Here is an 8,367-nt window from a genome sequence, read left to right as displayed (position 1 = left end):
AGCTTTTCTCTTAAGAGAAACTCCCATCTGAATTTTGTTTTTCCGTCTGTTAGAGGATGTAAACTTAAAAAACATCATCAAAATCTTTTTTCATATCAAGCAGCGTTATGGGGTAAGGATTTAGAACAATTGCTTTTGCTTACTGACACTTATGGGGAATTTAGCAGACATCTAAAAACAAATCTGTTTTCGAAGTATTTAGGCAGCTAATTCGTAAAAATTTCATTATGCACTATTTTGATCATTTTAGTGTCTCTAATTATTGGCTTTTAACTTTTTTAGTTCTATTCAACTTCTTTTATTTATTTATTTATTTATTTATTTTACTATTGTAAACTGCATAGAACTTTACGGCCTTGCGATAAATAAATTGATTATTATTATTATTCAGAGACTTCTGGGCATGCATAGCCCATGCCCTCTGGTTCAAAGGGGCTAGCTTCTACTTCTCCAGGGTCCCTTACCTCCATGGGTGTATCGTTTTCTCTCCTGAACCCCTTTAGCACTGGTGCCACCATCCCATCTACCTGGGAAGGTACCATATATTGACAGCAGACCACAGAGTTTATCTATCCAAGGGTTCTTGTACCAGGCAGGGATTTCTGGAACTTGACTGAGAATGGGTTAAGGGTCTCCCTCCCTCACTTGCTTATCACAACATACATTAAAAATCATGGCCTAAAGTGAGGGACCTTGTGAGACTCTTGAAACAAGCTTCTACCAATTAGATTCCAAATTATTAAAAACTCTGTCCCCCCATACAGATAAATTTTAAACCATAAAAACAGTTTTCCATAAACCAATTTTATGCAATAGGTCAAGCAAACTAGCATGATTGGCTGTATCAAAAGAAGCAAAATTAAAGTTCCCATTGCATCTTTAAAACCATCCATGCATAATTATAAACAGGCAGACAAAGAGCACATTAAATTTTCAGTACTTTGTGTGACATTTCCATCCCTGGTGATGAACCTGTCAGTTAATTCCAGTACTAAACCAGTTCCCAGAGGCAGGAAACCAGCTGAATATACAGTAGAGTCTCAGAGGCTGCAGAAGTCAAGGTTGCCTATCTCGAAGGAAATGAGCTTGAATCTGACCCAGAACCCATCCTCACGCCAGAACCTATCAGGAGAGCAAGTTCCTTTAGAAAGTGCAGTCAGTTCCCAAACTGTAATATTCCCAGTGAACTGAGAGGGAGCCAGAGACCATACAGACCTGTGTCTCAGCCAGGTAAGCTAGGGAGTGGCTTTAACAATTTAAAACAGTATGAAGCAGGCAGCTCTGGAAGACCTAGCAGATAGGACTCTTCTGGCCAGGCAAGGGCAAGGCACCAAGCAGGAGCCAATAGAGTGGGAAGACCCTGAATCTCAAAGTACTCCAGAGCTGGAAGCCCCAGAATTAAGCATGAAAATAGCCAGCATTTGAAATGCCTGGAGCTGACCCAGAACCAATGGATGTGAGTTTGGCAGCTTCTTGCCAGTGATTTATTTTGCCCTTTTTGGCTATTTTTGTTGGAACAGTTTGCTAAATGAAATATCTACCAAGAACTGTATTGAAACATTTCCTTTTTTATTGCACAGAGTGGGGGCTGGGCTGGGATGGAGCAGGGCTAGAATTGTGCACAGACCTAATTGATTTGCTGTACACCAGCTGGGACTAAGCATTGAAAAAGCTGGTATTTTTTTTTTTTCTCTGTTGCCTTGGAACTGAGGTGGATTATGGCAACAAAGTGAGTTCCAGTATTGTGGGGCAGGGTTCACCAAATATCTCGGGTAGGGATTTTGTGGGTGCTTGTTGAAAGCTTTTTGTTAGTGATCCCAGCAATTCTGTTCTAGTTCCCAGGAACTGGAGAGTTGCCATGGCCTAATGAGGCAATAGTTTTGAAACTACAAGAGCCTTGTGAAGAGAAGGAATGAGTTATCCAAAGTCCAGCTCTCTATAAAGAAGTAGTGGAATTGTGTGGTTTTTTTTTCTCATTTGGAACTGTATAAAGCTGCCCAGGACCTTATCCTGAACTCTTTGTGTTACTTACCTCTGAGAAGTGCTTGAATTTTGGGAATATAAACTGGCTACTATGGAGTCAAAGCCAATGAAATAGTTTTGTTTTGTTTTTACTCACTGAAGAGCTATTGAAATTGAGTAGCAGTCAGTGCAGAAAGCCTGTTGATGTTTGTTTTTGCCTGAACTGTGGATTAAAAGTGGAATTGCAATGGTCTGAAGCATTTTGTTTTGTTTTTTCTAAACCAGAGAACTCCGTATTGGTCTTGTAGGGTCTCCCTCGTGAGTCATGCCAGGGTCCATGCTGCCACCTGTCGGCGGTCTCCCGCAGTCTCCTTGTGGCCCTGGCAGGTGTCATTTGACCCTTTCTAAATCCACCCTGGATCAGATCTTGAATACAATTATAATGTACTGTATTTTTCGCTCTATAAGATGCATCTGACCATAAGATGCACCCTCATATAGAGAAGGAAAAACCAAGAAAAAAATTCTGAACCACCTGTCCCACCATCCTGCCCTGCATTTTTTCAAACTTGGATAGCCACCATCCCTGCCATGAGCAACTATACAAAAAGTTACTGATAGAGGCGATGGATATATCATAGTAACAATGCCAGGCATTAGGGGGGAGGGGGAGTTACAATCATTTAATCAGCAGCAGCACAGTGACAAGCCCCACAGCCCTCCTGTCTGGGGCGGAGGATGAGGCCTGGGGTAAGGGAAGCAAGGCAAGGTCAGTCCCGTTATCCGATACAGCTTCTTTGCAGCCCTAAACTAAAACACTCACTCAGGTCAGAAGAGACTTGCATAGCTCCACCTGATCCAAGGACTCAGCGGTGAGCATCTTCTGGCCCCCAAAGTCACATCCCTGCTATCGGGATCAGAGCTTCACTGCCCACTGTTGCCGCCGCCCAGACCCAGCTTCTGCTGCTGCTGCACGGCCACTCTCACTGCGCAGAATCACACACGTGTCCTGGCCGTGCCTCCACCTCTACTTCAGTGCAAACATGGTGTGCACCTGCACACCGAAGCCCTAAATCAGCAGAGCACACAGCTTGGAAGGGCAATTGTGCAGCAAGACATCAGGAGGCAGCAGTCCAGTGAGGAAAGGGCAGGAGCATAGAAAGCTCCTGCCGATACAGTGCTGGACCGCCGGGATTAAAAAAAGGTACAGGACCGGGGGGTATTCGCTCCATAAGACGAACCCTTATTTGCACCCACTTTTTTGGGGGAAAAAAGCGCATCTTATGGAGCGAAAAATACGGTAATCTGTAGAAATATATGTTTCTCAGTTTTAGATAAGCACAAAAGATGTGTAAATGGACTATACTATAGTTTCCTGCATACTTTGCATCGAGATTCTCTCCTAAACTAAACCCACACCTCAGCTTTATTTAATACCTCAACATGACTCCTATTTAATACCTCAACATGACTCCCAACGCACAAGCAGAATTACCAATAAGAAAAAGGGGGGAAAAAATCCCCAAAAGGACAGGCATCTACCACAGCCTCTACAAAGGATTTTTGGCAACAGGAGATCAAGACTGAACTAAGGCATAATTAAAAAATGCTCCTACACACTCATTTTTCAGGGATGTAATTCCAAATTCTCTTAAAATCACATGCACAAGTTGTAAGCTTCCGCTTTTTCTTCAAAGTAATCAGTTAGCTCTCTGCAGAAGGCAGATTTGCACTATTGACCTGCCCTGCCTTTTGTCTGGTCATATTTCCAAACAGTCTGAAACAGTTACCCTTGCTGATTCAGTGTATTCTGAATTCTTGATGTAACATATGCTTTTATCACTTTTTGTATCTGTGTTTGATAGGAGGAGATGACCTGCAAAGAGGGAGATTTCAGAATGTTAGTCCAGTATTTACACCGATTTGCCTCAGTTGTTTGGTTAACAACAACTGTCTGGAAAATCAAAGAGCTGTTCCTTCTTCTTTTGCAAAGTTGTAGAATTTGCATCCCAATTTTAATAGGTGCATCTGTTCCTATTGTTTCAGCAAGAATGGAATTTGAGTGTGTCATTAGTATCACCTTCTTCAATGTCTGGTAGTGTAACAAAATGGTCCTGCCAATGCTTCAAAAAGTTGGATGGAGTCGGGGCGTCGGGGGGGAGCAAGAGGGCTTGGGCTCCCTCTTGCCCCGATGGAGTCAGGGCGTCGGGGGGAGGGGGCAAGAGGGCTTGGCCTCCCTCTTGCCCCGATGGAGTCGGGGCATCGGGGAGGCAAGAGGGCTTGGGCTCCCTCTTGCCCCGATGGAGTCGGGGTGTCGGGGAGGCAAGAGGGATTGAGCTCCCTCTTGCCCCGATGTTGTGTGTGTGTGTGGGGGGAGTGATGCATTGCGGCAGGAGAGATGCCTCATCTCCCCTACCGCGATGCCATCACTCCTCTACCCGAACTGCCGCGGGTCGCGGCAGTTCAGGTAGAAGAGTGATGGCATTGCGGTAGGGGAGATGAGGCATCTCTCCTGCCGCGATGGTTAGGATGTCGGGCCGCTGAACTGATGGCGCCAGTGGCCATCAGCTCAGCGGCCCCTTTTTGGCACTTAGACCTGGTTTTATTTTGTCTAAGTGAAAAAAGTCTAAATGCCGACTAAACTGTATTGGTTATACCTGTTGTACGCCTAGGTGTAGGTCGGCCCACTTCCCGCCCACTGCCCGCCCTTTCCCCTCCTCTAAACACACCTCTTTTCTCTCTGTGCGTTTAGTGGCAGGGGAACTGCCTAAGCTGTTTTTAGATACGTCTAAAAACCAGCTTTGGTTATGGGTACTTGGACGATCAGGCATTTTGATCGTCCAAGTAGCCACTTAGGACACTTTTTAGACGTTTTTTTTTTTTATTATTACCCCCATACTGTATAATTATGCATTAATTGTCAAATTAGTTGTGTTATGAGACCACAAAATCCTTCTTCAACTCTGTCAGTAGATCACTGTTCAGTTTCTGCTATTTTTCATCTAGCCATTGTCATCTCATTTGCATTTCTAATTGCACTGTGCCCCTAATAGCTATGGGCTCAAAACAAATTCTGTCAAAGATCCTTGACGACTTTAATGAATAAAAGTGTTAACATTCTTAGTTTAAATAAGTGAATCAAAGCTTTCACAGAGCTTTAAAGGATACAGTATCTTTTCTCCGAGCACTGCCATACATTTTCAGCTTGATTTCAGTATTTATAAGCCTCATTAAACCTTATGGAAAATTCAAGTTGTAACATCTATAACAAGATAAATGAACAATAATTTAAGATTTTTGATGTTTCTAAATACATCTAAATTGTAGTCAATTTCTAAGCAAAGTGTCAGTCAATAGACTGAATCATAATCAATCCCTTAAAAAAATCAGCAGTCAATCAAAGTAAACAGCAGTTTTCAACTCAATCCTCGAGGTTAAGCAACTCAGTCAGGTTTTCAGGATACCCATAAAGAAACTATATATGAGTTACATTTGCATATAATATAGAAAGTTTACACAAATGTTTTGCATATTTACTGTAGACATCTTAAAAATCTGAGACTGGGCATGTGCTCTGAACTGGGTTGAGAACTACTGCCTAAAAATAAAGCATTTATCCTACCCCACAATATTAAATTCTAACCCATTTTAGATGTTCAATGTCCATGGCTTTGGTTACATATACATATCCAGTTACATATACATACTATGCTTCAGCAGTTTGGTTTATGAGACCTCGGTTCTACATCCCTCTGTCAGTGTTCATATTATTAGGTAGGCTTTTTTAATATATGTGGGAGGAATGTTCTGGTATTCAAGATTTTTGGATTCAGGATCAGATCATTTTTAAGTTATTGATTAAATGCTCCTACCTAGTGCTGCCTGATTTAGGAAAAAAAATTTCAAATCGATGCAATTCAGCCTATTGAATCGATTTTTCGATTCGATTTTCCTGCCCAATAGGGTGGTTTTTTCAAAACATCCTGGTGGGTTTATTTTAAAGCCTCTTCACCCCCTTTGCCCTCTCCTACCCACACTGGTCCTGTGGTGTAAACAAAATAAACCATCAAAAAATACTTTTCCTCTCTCTGTTAAATCCTAGCTTACGTTCGCGGTCTAACACCAGCTCTGGAAGGATACACATTTCAAATCTAACATATTGTAATCACAAAACAGAAAATAAAATTATTTTTCCTACCTTTTGTTGTCTGGTCATTTTTCAAGTTATGTTGGACCCATGTTGGTTTGGTTATCTTCTGATCAGGCTCTCTTTCTTTCTTCTTTCTCCATGCTAACCATCCATCTTCCATTTCTGTCCTCCCCTTCTGTTTTCCTTTCCTCCCCTGGAGGTCTGGCATCTTTTCTTTTGTTCATCTCCATCCCCCTGCAGCTGCAGCAATAGACCCCACCATCCACAGATCCACCATCTCTCCTTTTCTCAACTTTCATTCAGCATCTCTCTTCTGTGTCCCTGTCCCTATTCTCCTCTCCAGTACTGTCCTCCTTGTGTCCCTGTTCCTATGCTCCCTCCATTCTCAGCATCTTAACTCTCCCCATACCAGTTTCTTATTTCTCTCTTCCTTACCTCCCATATCCCCTTCCCCAGGTACAGGCTTTCTCCTAGTATCTCTCCTGCCATCCTGCACTCTGCCCACCTACTTGAAGCAGTATCTGTCCCTCTTGTACCCTTCCCCTTGTGGTCTTGCATTTCTCTCTCCCCTCTCCTCTGCTTTCCTTCCCCTCTCTTTGGTTTGGTCTCTCTCTTCCCTTCACTTCACCCCAGGTCTGGCATCTCCCCTCTCTTCCTCCTTCCTCCTCCTCCCTCTGAACAGGCCTGCCTCCCTGCCGAAGGCCTGCTCCCCCCACAAAGGCCTACCCCCCACACCGTGAAGTCACTCTTCCTACTCCTCCCCACCACGAAGGCCTGCTCCCCCGTGAAGGCCTGCCCCCCCCCTCGCTGCAAAGGCACTCTTCTTCCTCCTCCCCGCTGTGGTCTACTCTCCCATAAGCTTGCATGTTCCCCCAGCTTCCCCACTCTTACTTTAAGCAGCTAACACAGCAGCCTGCAGGTTCGCTGGTGCTATAGCAATACCTGCAGCTGCCCGTCATCCTCAGCGGCACGTTCTCTCTGCTGCGATCCTGCCCCTGACGTCAATAATAGAACTCTTGATGGAAGATGAGAGGGAAGGGGTGAAGGTTAGGTGTGGGTATTAATTTTTACTTTTTATTTTATATTTGTGTCTTAGGGCATTATGGGCAGGTATTATTTTTCTTAGTGATTCCTAATGTTGACTTGCATTTTGTGGTGATTCTTTATAGAAGTTTATACTTCTGAACATTATGTTTGAGAAAAGTGAAGGAATCATATGATGAGGGCAACCTGTATTCAGTTGGCATTGAAAACAACCATGGGGATGACACTGGAGGACTTTACCAGACTAGCACACAGTGGCGTACCTAGCATATATGACACCTGGGGCCCATAATTTTTTGACACCCTCTCATCTATATAAAAAATATGATTTTTAGTAACAATCCACATATCGCACAACGAGAGTGTACCTAGGAAAAGGCAGCATCTTAAATACTGCTGTGAGCACTAGAACAACAACACATACATTGTAAAACTAAACAAGCCAGATCTTGCATAGTCAACTGATCCTGTACAGTCAATATCAACAGAAAACCATGTCCTTTCCATACACCCAGAACAGAGAAACACCCTCGCCCAATATCAAACTAAAAATAGAAATATGTAGACAAAAGTTAAACTGAACCACCAAGAAACCAGACTCTGCAACACCACAACACCACAGAAACAGTGACACATGTCCCCTAATACTGTGCAAAATATAAAAGCAGTAGATGTGAATTTGAAAAAACTGATTCATAACAATCACTACTTTACAAATTAACAAATAGAAATAAAACAAATAATGAGAAATAAGAAAATATAATTTTATTGGACTAATCCAGTTTTCAATTAGCTTTCAGAGGCCAAATCTTTCTTCAGAACAGTACAGTATACTATTGTTATGGTATCCTGTCCTGACCTGAGGAAAGGGATTTAATCCCCAAAAAATTGCCTTATTTCCATTTCCTATTTATAAACTTTTATCAATACAGCTACAATACTACTTGATTCTAAATAAAACAACAAAAAAATCTTTCTACCTTTTGTCGTTTCTGCTTTAATCATCTTCTCTTTGCTCTCTTCTTTCTATACAGCGTTTGTCCTCTCTCCCTTCCATGCAACATCTGCCCTCTCTTTGCCCCTTCCATCTACTGCCCACACTCTCTCTGCCCCTTCCATCCACTGTCCATCCTCTCTGCTCCTTCCATCCACTGTCCACCCTCTCTCTCTTCCATATGGCATCTTCCCTCTTTCTATGTCCCTTCAATAAA

The 8,367-nt window shown here is 42.8% G+C and overlaps 1 long non-coding RNA gene across 1 annotated transcript in view; it reads left to right on the top strand.

The window, feature by feature from the left end:
- Positions 1–1,306: 1,306 nt before the first annotated feature.
- LOC117366760 overlaps positions 1,307–8,367 on the top strand; it is an 84,151-nt gene continuing 77,090 nt past the window's right edge. The window contains exon 1 of the long non-coding RNA XR_004540646.1: positions 1,307–1,456. This is a non-coding gene — a long non-coding RNA (uncharacterized LOC117366760). The remainder of the gene's footprint in view (positions 1,457–8,367) is intronic.

The sequence above is a fragment of the Geotrypetes seraphini genome, chromosome 1 (genome assembly GCF_902459505.1).
Source record: "Geotrypetes seraphini chromosome 1, aGeoSer1.1, whole genome shotgun sequence".
Classification (NCBI taxonomy): Eukaryota; Metazoa; Chordata; class Amphibia; order Gymnophiona; family Dermophiidae; genus Geotrypetes; species Geotrypetes seraphini.
This window is presented reverse-complemented; position numbering and strand designations above follow the sequence as displayed.